Source organism: Arvicanthis niloticus, chromosome 30 (assembly GCF_011762505.2).
Source record: "Arvicanthis niloticus isolate mArvNil1 chromosome 30, mArvNil1.pat.X, whole genome shotgun sequence".
Taxonomy (NCBI): domain Eukaryota; kingdom Metazoa; phylum Chordata; class Mammalia; order Rodentia; family Muridae; genus Arvicanthis; species Arvicanthis niloticus.
This window is the reverse complement of record NC_133438.1, coordinates 7,819,424-7,836,487: the sequence shown is the minus strand read 5'-3', so window position 1 is coordinate 7,836,487 and position 17,064 is coordinate 7,819,424. Positions and strand designations below refer to the sequence as shown.

At 34.4% G+C, this 17,064-nt stretch overlaps 1 pseudogene; it reads left to right on the top strand.

The window, feature by feature from the left end:
• Positions 1 to 309: 309 nt before the first annotated feature.
• LOC143440668 (vomeronasal type-2 receptor 116-like) lies at positions 310 to 13,691 on the top strand (annotated as a pseudogene).
• The last annotated feature ends 3,373 nt before the right edge of the window (positions 13,692 to 17,064 follow it).

Sequence of the window (17,064 nt, the reverse complement as noted above, 5' to 3'; positions counted from 1 at the left end):
TCTTTCCAGGGACCTTAATTTCAACAAATATGTATGATGTCATCCATCAAAGTTCACCATAGTGATCTATATTTATCAACTAAGATTATCACATGCAGAGGAGACATCAAATGAAGCTCCTCAGGAGAGAGTGTATAAGATTCCTCTAGGGGTGAAGAATCACCTGTAAAAAAGGAAACATGAATACAGATGTGGCATCTCCCTTGGCCACAATTATAATAGTACATCAAGATAAATTGGTACCTGTTTGATTTCTGATTTGTGTGCCTCTTCACAATCCATACTGCCCATGCTCAGAGAAGAAACAATATGTTCACCTTGATTTTACCCTTATTGCTCCTGGACATTCCATTTCTTGTGGCTGATTTTATTTATCCCAGATGCTTTTGGAGTATGAAGCAGAATGAATATGAGAATAGAAACCTGGGAAGGGGTTGTGTCTTCCCTATTAATATAGTAAAACAGCCTGTGGAGAAAGAATATTTCAGTCATATTCTGGACATACAGTAAGTGCTTTTGTATTTTCCATGTAAATGCCATCATGGATGTTTCCTGGGACTACTGAGGATGAAAACCAAGGCAGTGCTATGGAGTCTTTTGTTCTATTTTGTCAACCCACAAAACAAGAAAAAACTCCAAATTCTATTAAATGCTTAATGTATTAGCACTTAAAATTTACCCGGGATATATTTTTTCCATTAGCCTCGAATTCAGAAGGATACAAACTGAACAATAAAACAACTCTTGTCCTTTATCTACCACATATATCCCTCTACTTGACAGTTTCAATAGCAGAGTATCCAATGGTATGTTTTTGAAAGAATCTGCATAAATTTTCTATGAGTTTATACTTCCTATGTTTAGGCAAATGGCCATATAATCTACTGGTGGTCCGTCCATCACAGTGCAGTGTGATTTTTTGTGTTTGATTTTTACAAGTACTAGACACAAATTTCTGTACTCTGCTATTGAAATTTTTAAAGGCACCTTTTCCTGTGTATTCATAAAGAATATTCTAAAATGTATTGTATTTATATAAAGACACCACAAATGTACAGTTTCTAACTGGAATACAGATATTTAACTCTTAGTAAAAAATTAATAATAAGGTAACATATTTGATCTTTATCAATCAGATGATTTGAAATAATTCTCAATAGACAATAGTTATAATTCTCAAAAAGGTAAACAAAAACAGTATTATTGCATTGCTACAGAATTTTAGAAAGAAAGAGCATTTAAGGTAAGGATAACTATGTGTTGGTGTGATATATATATATATATATATATATATATATATATATATCCCTAATGAAAATTAATTTTAACTTCATGAGCCAAGTATTATTATAGAAGACTGCTGTGAACTCAACAGTCATTCTTTCTCTGTCTTAGCCAATAGAGTCAAGTTCATAGAAATACCATAAACTTAATGGAGCCCACATACCAGGTATTTTACATATTTCTCACTAATTTCAAATAAATATGTGAATATTTTTACCATTTGGTCAAAGCATTTGATGATTTACTTACCTTCTTACCAAGCATTAAAAAATGGAAAGAAGAACTCTCTGTGAGACCATGAAAATTGTACATATCATGAACATTTAAAGGTTCTTTGAGCTTCCAGTTTCTTATATCATCTCAACCAAAGTACACAGGTCATTTCAATCCTTAAGATATCGGATCAATACAATTCAGTGCAGGGTTGTCCTTGTGTTGAATGCAAATGATGAGTGTAAATTCTTGTTCTTATGAACCATGTAATCTTTTACAGACCACATACTGAAAACCAAAAATATGCTCTGGCCTTGGCTTTTTCCATGAATGATATCAACAGGAACCCTGATCTTTTACCAAATATGTCTCTAGTATTTAAATTCTCACACTACAATTGTAATTGGAAATCCCTATTCAAAGCTATACATTTCTCATTACAAAATCATGAAATTCTCCCTAATTATAGCTGTACAGAAGACATAAATTGTGGAGTGGTACTTACAGGACTAAATTGTTCAGCAACTATTACATTTCATATACTTGCAAAGAATTTCGTATTTCAGCAGGTAAGTGTGTGTATATATTTGTGGTTGTGTCTGTTTTCTGTTGTGTGTGTGTGTGTGTGTGACTGTATTGAGTAAATGGTGGAAATTCATGAAATCACATATCTATTGGTGTCACCACGTCCTTAATAGGCGTGAGCCAGTGTGTGTGTGTGTGTGTGTATGTGTGTGTGTATGTGTGTGTATGTGTATGTATGTGTATATGTCTTTGTCTGTTTTGTGTGTGTGTGTGTGTATGTGTGTGTATTTTAATGTGACCTAATTCAAGTCTTGATTGAACTTCTACTTGTTCTTGTATGACACAGAGATGGGGGAAAATAATAGCTACCTGAGATTTCTATAAATCTGCAGAAAATGTGCTTATAAATTCTTAGAAATACACTGTGCATCATACTGCTTTTTGTGTCTTAGTTCCTTCAGCTTACTTATGGATCCTTTCATCCTGTCCTAAGTGATCAGGAAAATTTTTCTTATTTATATCAGATGGCCTCAGAGGATACATCTCTAGCTGTTGCCCTGGTCTCTTTCATAATTTATTTCAGGTGGAACTGGGTAGGGTTGGCAATCTCAGACAATGATAAAGGTATCCAGTTTTTTTCCTATTTGAGAAGAGAGATGGAAAAAAATACAGTCTGCTTTGCTTTTGTCAGCATGATACCAGTCAATATGCATTTATACTTGACAAGAGCAGAAGTGCATTACAACCAAATCATGAAATCATCCACAAATGTTGTCATCATTTATGGTGACACAGACAGTACCTTAGCTGAGAGCTTCAGGATGTGGGAATCTCTAGGAATACAGAGAATATGGATCACCACCTCACAGTGGGATGTCACTCCTAGTAAGAAAGACTTGACATTTGATAACATATGGGGGACTCTTGCTTTTGGACACAACCATGGTGAAATTTCTGGTTTTAAAAATTTTGTCCAGACATTGAAACCTTTCAAATACTCAGATGAATATCTGATGAAGATGGAATGGATGTACTTTAATTGTAAAGTCTCAGCATCTATATGTAACACACTGAGGAACTGCTCATCCCATCACTCATTGGAATGGTTGATTAAACATTCTTTTGACATGGCCTTTATTGAAGGGAGTTATGACATATACAATGCTGTGTATGCTTTTGCCCATGCCCTCCATCAAGTGACTTTTCAAAAGGTTGATAATATCCCTACTGACAATGGAAAAGAACAAAATTATGACTTCAAAAAGGTAGTGCTTCTGATATAATATTTCATGTTATCAATGCCTTTGAGTCACCTAGATGCTCAAACCAAGCATACTAGAAAATATTTTCCAAAATAGAATGGTTTATGAACATTTTTCCTGGTGTTCATGTAAATATATATGTTTGTATAAAACTCTCATATACCAGGAATGAAACCAAAGGCAGAATTTGTTGATGTAGCACTGTGACTTTCTTACAGATTAAATATCTCATGTTCTAATACTGAAAACATATTCAGTCCTTTCCCCATGAACCCACTCAATGGTGAATCCTTGTTCATTAATTGTCAAATATGTTATAATTACTGTAGGAGAATGTTTTAACTAGAGATCTAAACTTATGCTCTTCCCACTGTAGGTTAGGGACATCACTTGGTGGTCTGAGAGTCTTTTATATACAGGAATAGCATGATAATTCAGTTTTCTAGAATCTTGTGTGCTTATGGGTATAAATGTATATTTCTTGCTTTATATTTGTATGTTTCTGTGTCTGTATATCTGTGTTTATACCCATATCTAGGTATCCAATTATATATACATATATATATATATATATATATAGAGAGAGAGAGAGAGAGAGATAGATGAATATATGAGTAGTATATAAACTACTCATATATTGCTTTATGATCTAAAAGTTTCATTAATCCAAATCTTGCATGTATCCAACTTTGAACAGGCACTCAGATTTTGATATATAAACTAGAATTAAAAGGAAAGATATGTTTATCTTCCACATTGGTCATCATGTTTAGAGCAGGCAATGCAGGTGAGGATATCAGAAGCCATGGGAGGCTGACAACCTACCAGTTTAGTAGTCATTCATATATATATGTCATATATTCATATTTATATATATGTCATAATATATTATGAATTATGACTTATTCATATATATTATAAATAATCATTCATATATATATAAATATATATACATACCTAATTCAAACATCCATTAGAAAAAATAAGTTGCAATAAAGTACATCAAGAGTGAGTATAAATGATGTGTTCATTGAATTTTGTTTATGTAATATATATATATATATATAGAGAGAGAGAGAGAGCAGTATATACGTATATGTAAATGTGTGTTTCTGTCTATATAACTGCCTATTGCAGTTAACATTAATTTTTCTGTGTTCCAATTACTATCTGGATGGTTGGTTTTGTCGAAGTGTATATTCTTGTGTACATTTATCAATGCCTGTGACTACATGTGCCTGTGTTTTGTGTATGTTCTTTCATTTACATATTTCTGTTTTTCTCTGCCTCTGTGCTTTTGTATGAAAGCATAAATTTGTCTGTGTGCTAATGTTACTCTGTGTGTGTGTGTGTGTGTGTGTGTGTGTGTGTGTGTATTTATTTGTGCATGTTCTTACATGTGCTTTTGTGTGTGTGTCTGGGTAACTGTTTTGTGTGTTTCTGTGTCTTTGACTTTTTGATGAAAATTATGTCTCTGTGTATATTTGTAATTTCTAATATGAGTATGGGCATGTACGTGTACATTTATGTGTACTTCTGCTATGTGTATATCTCTGCAAGGATGTCAGTCTCTCTCAGTTAGTTGTGTTTGTATATTCTATATTGCAAATATGTGTTTGATGTCTGCATGCATATTTGTGCTTGTTTGGCAATCTCCTCTTAGAGGTCTAAAATATCAGGAATAATATAATTTTGTTTTTCCTATTACTTTCACTGGGATTTTTCGCCTGCACACTGTAAATAAAATTGTCTTTAAGATGAAATAAGAATACATTTTGTTATTATAAGGAAGAATGTGTGCTCTATACTATGCTGCCTGTCTTTCAGCTGTGTTCCTCTCTGAGAAACACCTACTTCACTAATCCTGTTGGGGACAGAGTGAATATGAACCAAAGAGACAAACTGCAAGGAAAGTATGACATTTTCTACATTTGGAATTTTCCACAGGGACTTGGACTTAAAGTGAAAATAGGAATGTTTAGTCCCTATTTTCCAAATGGTCAACAGCTACATTTATCTGAAGATATGATAGAGTGGGCAACAGGAAGCACACAGGTGTGTTTGGCTTAACTGTACTAATTTAAATTACACAGCAGTAAATCATGTCAAGTGTGTGTATCCAAACTTCCTCTAAACTAGTGAAATGAAATTGTCATGTGGGAGACCAATTTCTAGCCTCCTAATCTATCTTCTTCTTTTTAATTTTTTGAATGAGATTTTATTAATTCACTGAGAATTTCTAACATGTATACAATGTATTTATATCATATTAGAATCTGTTTCTTGCCTTTAACACTAAAATAAAATGGTTTTAGAAAAAATTGATATTATTTCCAGTTAAGTGAGCAATTTTCTATCAGTTCTATTCTAACTATTACAGAGTGATTTCCAGTCTTATGTTGAACCTCTTCAAAAAACTCCTAAAAAAAAACTCCTGTTCATTTTAAATTCGATATAATTAAGTAACTAATTTTTATTATGAATTTTAAAAGCTGTTTACCAACTACTCATGAATTTCCAACACCTCTAGGTAACCATATAATAACATTTTATGACAATTTTAGATATGTTATGAACTACATATTGTTTTTACTGTTTTTCTTATTATGGGTATGAGTGGCTTTTTCTGCATGTATATTTTTACACAACGCATTAAAGAATGCCATTCTTAGTGAAAAAATATAAAAGCTAAAAGTTTATTTACAGGGCTACATAACCATAAAAATGATAGCATTGAAATCACTTGTGATTTCTAAAAAGGCCTTACATGAGCCTTACAAACATGTCCACTGATAGACAGTAGACTTTGTTTTTAACAACGTAACCAGTATTTTATTCACATATATTTTAATCCTAATGTGGAACTTAATAAATAAAAACAAGATATCAAGGCAATATGTTTCCATACCTTAGAGTCACAGAATTAAGTGAGTGTATATAAAATATTACACTAAACAAAGAATGAAAGAATGATTATAAGATTGCTAAAAAAAAATCAAAGAGGAAAGTAGCCACCTCTGGTAGAATACAGTAAAAATATTAATATTTTATTAGAGTAAGACCATGAGTAAGTTTATGACAAAGAGATTTCATAAGGGTACAAAATAATAGATGAGATTCAATCTCAAATACAAACTGTAAAAAGAAAATAAATCAAATACTTATTTCAGTGAAAAGACTCACAAAATGAATGCCCCAAGTTGAGGAAAGAATGGGAAAATTTGAAAACAAGGTACAAGTACTGGAAACTTCATATGATGACAAAGATGACACTACAAGGAAAAATGAAAATCAGTGACAGGGTAGTGTGATTAATAGATCTTATTAAAACCTATGGTAACAAGGCAAGGAAGGACATACTCTAGGTATCAACAGTAATTTTATTATGTTGCAGCTGTATATTTCCAAAATAATGTGGCAAATGTGAACATCTGTCTAATAGAGGCATTTAAATATCAAATGATCAGCTAGTGAAATGAAATATTACTTGACATTTTTGACTGAAATTTGTTGTGGACAAAGCAAGAATGTGAAAGGTGCAGGAGAGAACTTTGTGTCATAGAAAGTCCCTCTCTGGGTAACAGCAGGATCCACCAACATTGCTCATATTTAAATGAATGTAGTTAATGAATTTATGCATTCATTAGATGTACATTCAGACACCAGTTTAAAATCCCTATTCTACTCCTATGCCTAGTTCTTCCTTATCCTTCCTTTCCTTCTTATATAATACTCCTTCCTTCTTCAGAAAAGAGCTTCCCTCAGAAACATGCTTTGGCATACAATGTTGCACAACAACTAGGCACAGTTTCACATTTTCCTATGGTGTAGTGGAGGTAGCCCAGTAGAGGTAATGATTCCCAAATGCAGGCAACAAAGTCAGACACAAATCTGCTACTGTTTTAGGTGCCCCACATAAGGACCAAGCCTCACAAAAGTTATCTGTGTATAGAGGATTTAGTTTCGTCCACTGCATTATTTGCAGTAAGTGGTTCAGTTACTGTGTGCCCTTAGGGTCCCAGGTAAGTTGATGGGTAGGATTTCATGTTATGTCCTTGATCTCTCTGGCTCTGACAATCATTCTTCCCCTGTGGGAAGAAACTCAAGTGGACACCTGTGACAGGGTCCTGGGCTAGCTTTCCATGCCACAAGCTCCCACATACATGCAGCCACAGCAGCAGACTGGCTGGGTTGCAAAGAAGTTTTCCACATGGGCAACAACTGCCGGTTGCAGTAGATTCAAGAAAGTCCTATTCCAAAGGTTGGAAACCTGGCGGCAGGCCCCAGAAGACACGTGAAGTCCAAGAGTTCAAAGCTTTATTGTTCATGGTGAATGTGGATGGGCATGGATGGTGACCCCCTCCTAAAAGCCAGGGGGAGCTGGCTTAAATAGGAAGGGAAAAAGAGGAGGAACTTAACTGAGCTCCACTTCCAGGCCTTTAGATAACTCATAAATATGAATATCTCGAGGGAGAGGCCTGTTAGTCACACCCTCTACCTGTGTCCTATGTGACTTCAGGTGCAGGTTAATGAGAGATGTGGACCACATGTAGGAACCTGCATTCTGGGGCGTGGCCAAATGCCTGCTGTTTCTTCTGGAGTTCCAGGGCCGTGCTCACCCAAGAACCAAGACATCCTTCCAGGGCATGACATTCCCCATCTTATCCAGGATTCCCCAAACTTTGTATATTGTTTGGGTATTGATCTCTGAATCTGTCTCCATCAATTGTTTAGTGAATTCTCTCCGACGATGGTTATGCTAGACTTGCCTGCAGATATACAGAATATTATTACCAGCATCAGGGGTGGGGTTTCTCTCATCCAAGGTTTTCAAGCTAGCTCAGTTATTAGTTAGCTTTCTCCATTCTTTGCTACATCTTTATTCCCACAGATCATTAAGCAGGGTTAATTGTAGGTTAAAGATGTTGTGGATAGAACGTTGTTTTAGTAATAATACTGGAAATTTAGTTCGGTTATTAGATATGGCCAATATGAACTCTGTATTGTTTTAGTAACAATACTGGAAATTTTGTCTGGTTATTAGATATGGCCAATATGGACTCTGTATCCCACTTTGCTAGGAGACTTAGCCATGGCAATCCTCATAAATTTCTGGAAGTTTCTAATGCCCTAGGATTCTAGCTTGACTCAGAGGTGCCACCCCCACTTCAGTGGTCTCTGCAAAGAATCTGTTCCTCCGTCCTCCCCTTCTATTCTCATCCCACTCCATTCCTATTCAGTCCCCAAACCTTTTCACCTATGTTGTCTATTCTATTTTTGACTCGCAGGGAGATACATATTTCTTAAATAGTGCCATCTTTATTTCTTAACTTCTGTAGTTATGTGTAGTGTAACACACCATGGATATTCTTATCCTCCTTATAGGAAAAGGATAAAAATTATGTGCTTAAAATATTTAGGGTCATAAATGCCCTTCCATTTACTATATCCAGTGAATGTATTCCTTGTAGTAAAAGGAGAAAGAAAAATTTTCAGGATGAACACAATTATAAGACGTCATAACTAATAAATGAGGACTCTGAATGACATTCAAAGAACTCCATCATATTTAAAAGTAAGAAGAACACAAGAGGCCAAAATAAAGTATAAACACCACTCAAATGCCTGAAAACAGGAAAGACAGGTATTAGAAAAATATCAAATACTGAAATAAAACCTAAGTAATAATTTATACATAATTTTTGGTAGTAATTGAGTGTTTGGGCTCATCTTTTCTTAAAAAAAATCACAGAAAATGAATTTAGTTTATTTTTATTGCTAATGTTATTGATAATATTTTATTGATTATTTTGGAAATTCAAATCATACATCATGTTCATACCCCATTCCTAGTCTTTCATTTTTTTTCTCTCTAGGAATGCACCCCACAAAAAATAAGATACATTAAATTTTAAAAGTTTTCTTTTTGAGATATATATACATATATATGTATATGTATACATATATATACATACATATATATGTATATATATAAGATGTGATGGTTTTATAAGCTTGGCATAGGAATTGGTACTATTTAGACAAGTGTTCTGTTGGACTAGGTGTTTCCTTTTTTGAAGAGGTATGTCACTTTGGGTGTGGGTATTAAGACCCACATCTTAGCTGTTCTGAAGTCAGAATTTTGCTAGCAGCTTTCAGATGAATATAGAGAAATCTCAGTTCCTCCTGTACCATGCCTGTCTAGATGCTGCCAGGTTCCATGAAGATAATGGACTGAGTCTGTTAGGCTAGAAGCCAGCCCCAATTAAATACTCTCCTTATAAGAGTTGCCTTGGTATTTGTTTCTGTTCACAGAAGTAAAACCTGAACTAAGACACTGGAGTGTGGTCACACTCTCAATTTCTGCCCCATAAATAGAACTTAGTTATTACTTCTAAAACTCCCTCAAGAAACAGTCAAGTTTGGAAAGCTAACTTCGTATTCCTTACTATACATTTTAAGATGTATTTTTATGGATTCCAGTTTAACCTGCTTCTGTTTCTTGGATTCTGGGGCAAGTATGCAGGTTGGGATGAAAATAGGACAGGGAGACCTTGTTTCAACATAAACAAAAACCAAAAAAGAAGAGTTACGTTTAATCATATTTCTGGAGAACATGACATGAGCCTGTGAAGAATACACTCTATGATGGCAACATCAAACCTAATATGAAACAAAGGATGGAAATGCAGAATACTGAAATCCACAATATTTTTACCATATTTTCAGGCTCTATAAAAGCTTTTCACTAAAGGAAACACTCCACCTTCCAGCTCAATATACAGAAACTCAGCATCTCCTCACCACAATTGCAATAGAAGTGGATATATGCACCTGTTTTTCTGTTTCTGCTTAGTTTGTTAAGGTCTGTCATCCTAATGTTATTGAGGTTATTTTGGTTAGCTATCATTTGAGGTCTTCTTTCCCATGTTTTTTATGTCCTTCACACATAATTGGTTAAGTTACTCTTATTAAACATGAACTATAAGCAAATTGATGAGGAAAAGTTCAACTTGGCTTATGGAATACATTCCAGGGAAGATGAGACATGGATCTGGAAAATGCAACTGAAATGTAGTCACTTCAGGAACTCTGCTTACTGGCTTATTCTGCATGATTTCTAATGTCCCACTGCCTACAGGCAATATTGCTCCCAGTATTTTGTTGAATATATATATATATATATATATATATATATATATATATATATCTCACTTCTCTAAATAGTGGTAATTCCTGTGCCAAGCTTATACAAACCATCATTATATATATATATATATATATATATATATATATATATATATGCTCACAAATATCACATTCTAATATAATTTTTGAATGGAGTAATTAAAACTCCTGATAGAATGATACATCTATTTTTTTCAGTTGCCAACATCTGTGTGCAGTGCTGATTGTGGTCATGGATTTAGAAAATTCATTAAGAATGGAATGTCAGCTTGCTGTTTTGATTGTAGTCCCTGCCCAGAAAATGAAATTTCTAATGAGACAAGTGAGTATTTCTTTCTGGGTTAAATTCTTCAAATTGATTATCATCTTGCACCCAAATAGGAGCACTGAAGTGGTCTAAAATGGAACGTTAAAATGTATATTAGTTTTTAAAGTTAGTTATTATATGAATAAAATAATTAAAATATCCATCTGAGAAAAACAGAACTTGCCTGGCAGTGGTGGTGCACGCCTTTAATCCTAGCACTTGGGAGGCAGAGGTAGGTGGATTTCTGAGTTCCAGGCCAGCCTGGTCTACAGAGTGAGTTCCAGGATAGCCAGGACTACACAAGGAAACCCTGTCTCAAAAAAAAAAAAAAAAAAAAAAAAAAAAAAAAAAAACAGAACTTGTAATATATCATTGACTCCTTGAAAATTTATACTAGATAACATAATCTCAAAGAGTTTTGGTAAGAAAACCTCAGTGTTAGCATGTTCTATACAAGATCTTTTTTAGTGATTAATTCTCTCTAAAGATCAAGGATCTTTAAAATATTTATTAATATTGTCTTGAAGTATGTACCCTTACATAAGTTTGTGCATCTCTATCGAGTACAGAAGGACGTGAAAGACAGAATAAGGCAGGTGGTTAGTTGGAACTAGATCCATGTCCTTTGTTAAACTAATGAAGAGGATAAATAATAATTTGTTAAAATTATCAGAAATTGTTAAGCATGAATCAGAAGATTTTGTATGATATAGACACTTTTTGATTAAACAAAATTATTTTAAGAAAATTTGACACAAACTTATATCTTTATTAGAGAATTTTTTAAAAATGTTCAACAATATTTGAAACATAGAAAACTGAGAATCACTGTTGACACATGATGTGTAAAAAGTAAAAGTATTCTACTCAATACTAGAATACATAGTACCTAGTTCATATTTTCCATGAGAGAATAGATTAAAATTGTTTTGTCCTTCAAGGAATTAGCCACAATTTTTAAATGTTATCTAAACTTGTATAGCCCATATTAGTTAAAAAACTATTTAGTCAGCATTTACTAAACACAATTGGCAGGCATCCATTTATTCCCTCATTTAATGTGTCAACCAACACAATTGAATGGAAGAACTTAAAGGCTTTTATGGTTAGTAACATGGCTTAGCAGTTTAAACTATCTCCACTAATTATGATTGTGTTAGTTTGTCCCCAGAACCCATTTAAAAGGAGGTCACAAACTCCTACATGTTGTTGTTCTGATATGCCTGCAGTTCTACATAAAATATACACTTAAGCAATTCAACAGGGCTGTTTGGGTTCACCTGACATTTCTGCTGGGAACCAAACTCAAGTACTCTCTATGAGCAACACATTCTATTCACGACCAAGCTAAAATTCTATTCCCTCCAACAAATTAACTGATATAAGCTGTCAACAAAAGCAATTTTCCATATAAAAGACTTCAAATCTTGACAGCATATTATCCCTTATTGCAATTATCCAGTATTTCAGAGCAACGGCAATCAGATTTTTCACACATACAGTGGTGGGCGTTACAGAGGATATCCTTCAGGGATAGGTTTATTCCTTTGTATGAAAAGCCTCAAGTTTATGGTGGTACTACAGCCAAAAGAGGATAGAATTTGATATATTTTTTATATTTGCAGTTACAAACATTGAAAATATTTTCATATACGCATGAATTTTTATTCTCAATCTCATACTTCACCCATACAAAACCAATTACTCTCATGTTCATGATAAAAATTTATTTTTACACATAAACACACTTATAAATTTAAACACCCATGATAAATGATCACAACAAATAGACAAAATAGAAAATATTCTTCCTTTCATTCCCCATAACAATGAAAACAATTTACTAATGGAATCAATTATTTTATGTATCAACAACCTTCAAAGTATTCTCAGCAACCAGATTCACATATTTCAACAATTATTCTATATTTAAATAAAATATTCTGACAGTAAAATTGCTGAAGCTGCACTAATAATACTTTCATTTCTCCACTAGATGTGGATTTGTGTGTCCAGTGTCCAGAGGACCAGTATGCTAACACGGAGCAGAATATGTGCATTCACAAAGCTCTTACTTTTCTCACTTATGAAGACCCCTTGGGGATGGCACTTTCTTTAATGGCCTTGTGCTTCTCTTCTTTCACTGCTGTGATTCTTGGTGTCTTTGTGAAGCACCATGCTACCCCCATAGTTAAAGCCAATAATTGCTCTCTCACCTATATCTTGCTCATCTCACTCATCTTTTGTTTCCTCTGCCCCTTGCTTTATATTGGCCACCCGAACTCGACCACCTGCATCCTACAGCAAATTACATTTGGAGTTGTATTCACAGTAGCTATTTCCACTGTGTTGGCCAAAACAATTACTGTGGTACTTGCATTCAAAGTCACAGCTTCTCCGAGAATGAAATACTTTCTTGTTTCAAGGACATCTAACTACATCGTTCCCATTTGTACTCTCATCCAAGTTGTGATATGTGCAGTCTGGCTAGGAGCTTCTCCTCCTTCTGTTGATACTGATGCACAATATGAGCATGGCCACATCATCATTGTTTGCAACAAGGGTTCAAACACTGCCTTTTACTGTGCCCTGGCATACCTGGCCTGCCTGGCCTTTGCAAGTTTCATTCTTGCTTTCTTTTCCAGAAACCTACCTGGTGCCTTCAATGAAGCCAAGTCCATAACATTCAGCATGATGGTGTTCTGCAGTGTCTGGGTCACTTTCCTCCCTGTTTACCACAGCACCAAAGGAAGATCATGGTCGCTGTGGAGATCTTCTCCACATTGGCTTCTAGTGCAGGGATGCTGGGCTTCATCTTTGTTCCCAAATGTTACACAATACTGTTTAGACCAGACAGAAATTGTCTTCAAAAGATCAGGAAGAAATCATCTTCCCCTACTCACTGTTCATAAAATATAACTGACACATGTATAGTTGGTTCATAATCACCAAATTTTAGATTACATTAACATAACTCTCCATTTTGGAATGACTCTCACTTTTTTCTCTAATGATATTGCCTAGCAATATCATGTCTAATGAGGTCTACATTTTCCCCTATAATCTTCCACAATGTCCTACAACAATCTTCCTCTTTGCAAGAAAGAGTTAAAATAATCCTGATCCATTCTAAGAGTTAGATGAATTATTCTAGGAATGTAACAGTAAAAAAATATTATTATCATCAAGTTGATAGAATATTACAAGAGATGGACTGATGTGTCAGCAATTAAAATCATGTTCTGCTCTTGTAGATGAACCAATTCAATATCAAAAGCCATCAATTGCTACTAACAACCTCCTGTATCAATAGCTACAAAGGATCAGATGGTCTCTTCTAGGCTCCAAATTTACCTGAACATATTTATTCACATAATCACACACAGACACATGCACACACACACACACCTAAAATTACATAACCTTTTAAAAAATATAGAACATGGTTAAGATTTTCCATTGGCATTCTGCTTTTTAATGTTCTACTAAGAAGTCACAATTACAGGAACCTACACAGAAAGGATGAAACATGAGTAGAGATGACTGGGTTTACCTTCATGCATTTTACATAAGAATCCTCAACTTTTAAGTGTACCATAAAAGACACAGTAAAGAAACTGGCAAAGACAGCCTAGTATGTTGAAACAATCTCTTCAATATATGAAATTTATATGACTCTGTGAAAAAGATAACCTTTGACATAAAATGAGGAAGGCAGTCACTAGGGTGTTAGTGTTGAGAGCAGCTAATGGGTGTTGGTATATGAAATCAACTGGGCCTGATTTTTCTGGAAGACAGCAGTTAGCAAAGATAAAGGGTGAAATCAAACACACACACACACACACACACACAAACACACACACACACACACACACACACACTATGTTTGAATAATAACAAGGTCCAGTAACAGACATGCAGACAAACATACAGGTAGACAGACTGACAAACACATATATTTTCACACATAAGAAGACTGGAGAAATGCTCCCACAAAAAGGATTTCACATATACACACATATGCATATATACACATATGCACTTACATAAGTATGCACAAGTACTGGTGGACAGATGGAACTAAGTTCCAACAAGCAGGCTCCAATAATTTCATACATAATATACATATATATACACATAACTGGTGAAAGAAGCAAGCTCCAACAAACACTCAAAGTTTGCATATATACATACATATACATATAATGTGTGAAACAAAGTTCCAACACACACTCATACAAACTTTTCACATAAACATATATACTTATAAATGTATAAAAATATATACACATATACATATGAACATATACATATATACAAATTTAAATAAATATACAAATATATAGATATACAGATACATATTTACATAAATACATAGATATATACTTAGATAAATGGATGCATACACATACCTACACACACACACACATATAATAAGCACACACATAAAAGTGTGTGTGTGTGTACTTGGAAGGTGGAAAGACTGTATTTTCAACATACCTTCAGACAAACTTTACACATGTACATATGTACATACAGTTGATGGGTGGAAAGAACAATGTTCTGACTACTTTATTCTTTCTCCCATGGCTTTTATAGTCCAGAAAAGTCTTTCAGAAAGTATTAGATTATGCTTTAGTTTTCTTCTAATAAACGACTATGAAAAAAACAAAACAAAACTATGTTCCAAACACCTTTACAAAATATATATATAGTACACGTAAGCAACTTGTTATAGCTTGACAAAGTATAGACAAGTAAGATATTTTTCTCAGCCAGTTTCTCTGAATGGCAGGCAGCAATCTGCACCTACAAAGAAAGGAATGATTATTTTATTATTTATCTTTATTGGTAACCTTATAAGAGTTTTAAAAGATTCACATACATAAACTTTTATTTAAAGATCAGTCATATTTAATTTAAATCATCTAAATGTGAGTGTACTGATCAGCAATTCTTATTTAATCATATCACAAAGCTGAGAGCAAGATGGGTATAGGAAAATAACCATCACTGGTTAGCCTCAGTTAAAGTCACATCAGCCAATACTGCCATTTTCCTTGTTCTGTGTCCTTAAAAAGAACCCGTTACATAAACAGCAGAGGACTTCCTCGTGTGTCCACAGTGAGAGAAAAGGCACCTAACCCTTGAGAGACTTGAGGCCCCAGGGAGTGGGAAGGCCTCTCAGGGGACGGATGTGGAAGAGTGGTGACATATTATTAAAATGGGGAGCAAATATGGCATGAGGAACTGTCAGATGGCAGAACAGTAGGATAACTACTGGACTGTTAAAAAAAAGATTAAAGGTAAAAAAAAATACACTGGCTTAACTAACCAAATTATGTCTTTCTGAACTTCATACTGTTCCCTAAGATTTTCTACATCAAAGCCAGTAGCAAAAGCACCTTAATAATGCTTCACTAAATGCTATCTAAGGGTGGTGGTTATTGCTGACAATTTACACTTCTTTGTTTTTCCCAAGGGTGGTGATTGAATCATTACTTTGCTCCAGCCTGGAAAAGATCAAGCATTATTATTTTGAGTGCCAGGGATACTACTCAATGAGGTGCTGGACGCTGCTTTTGAGTTTTCATATAATTCTTAGATTAAGAGGAAAATCATGACAGCAAGCAGAACAGAACTCCATAACAACATGAAACCTTCAGGACACAGTTCTTTGAATTTTGCCTTAACTAGGGTGTACCCATAGTGGTTGTGCTAACTGGTGGGCCATATTCCATGAATTCTAAGCCATTTGTCACTCCTGCATGGTCCTGTCCAAGAGTAGCCCTGAAAACTCTGCATTTATCACATTAATCTTGAAATAAAACATCAATCTCAACACTACTGTATTATATAGGATTTATAAATGATGGTGAATTTATAGTATAAATTCCTCTGTAGCTAGGTTATAAATGGTAGATTTCTTTTCTAAACAAATATTTTTGTTAACTTTCCTATATAAGATTGTTTAAGAATATGCATGTAGAAACAACAGAGACAAGAATAAGGCTTTGAATATTAAGAACTAGAAGTGAAGTGATTGTTGTCTTCCATGGGGAGCTGGCAAGTGAACTCGGGTCCTCTTGAAGAATAGTCAGACACTTTAAGTGCCCATGGTTAGGAGATACTTAACTTTCATGTTTTATCTTCTGCATGCATGAATGTTTGTATGACTGTTCTGAAACTGTGGAACCACTAAAGTGAACTCTAGTAGGAAATATGTCCTGCCCCTCTAGTCATGTTCAGTTCTTTCCACTATTATTCTCTTCCCACATATATTTA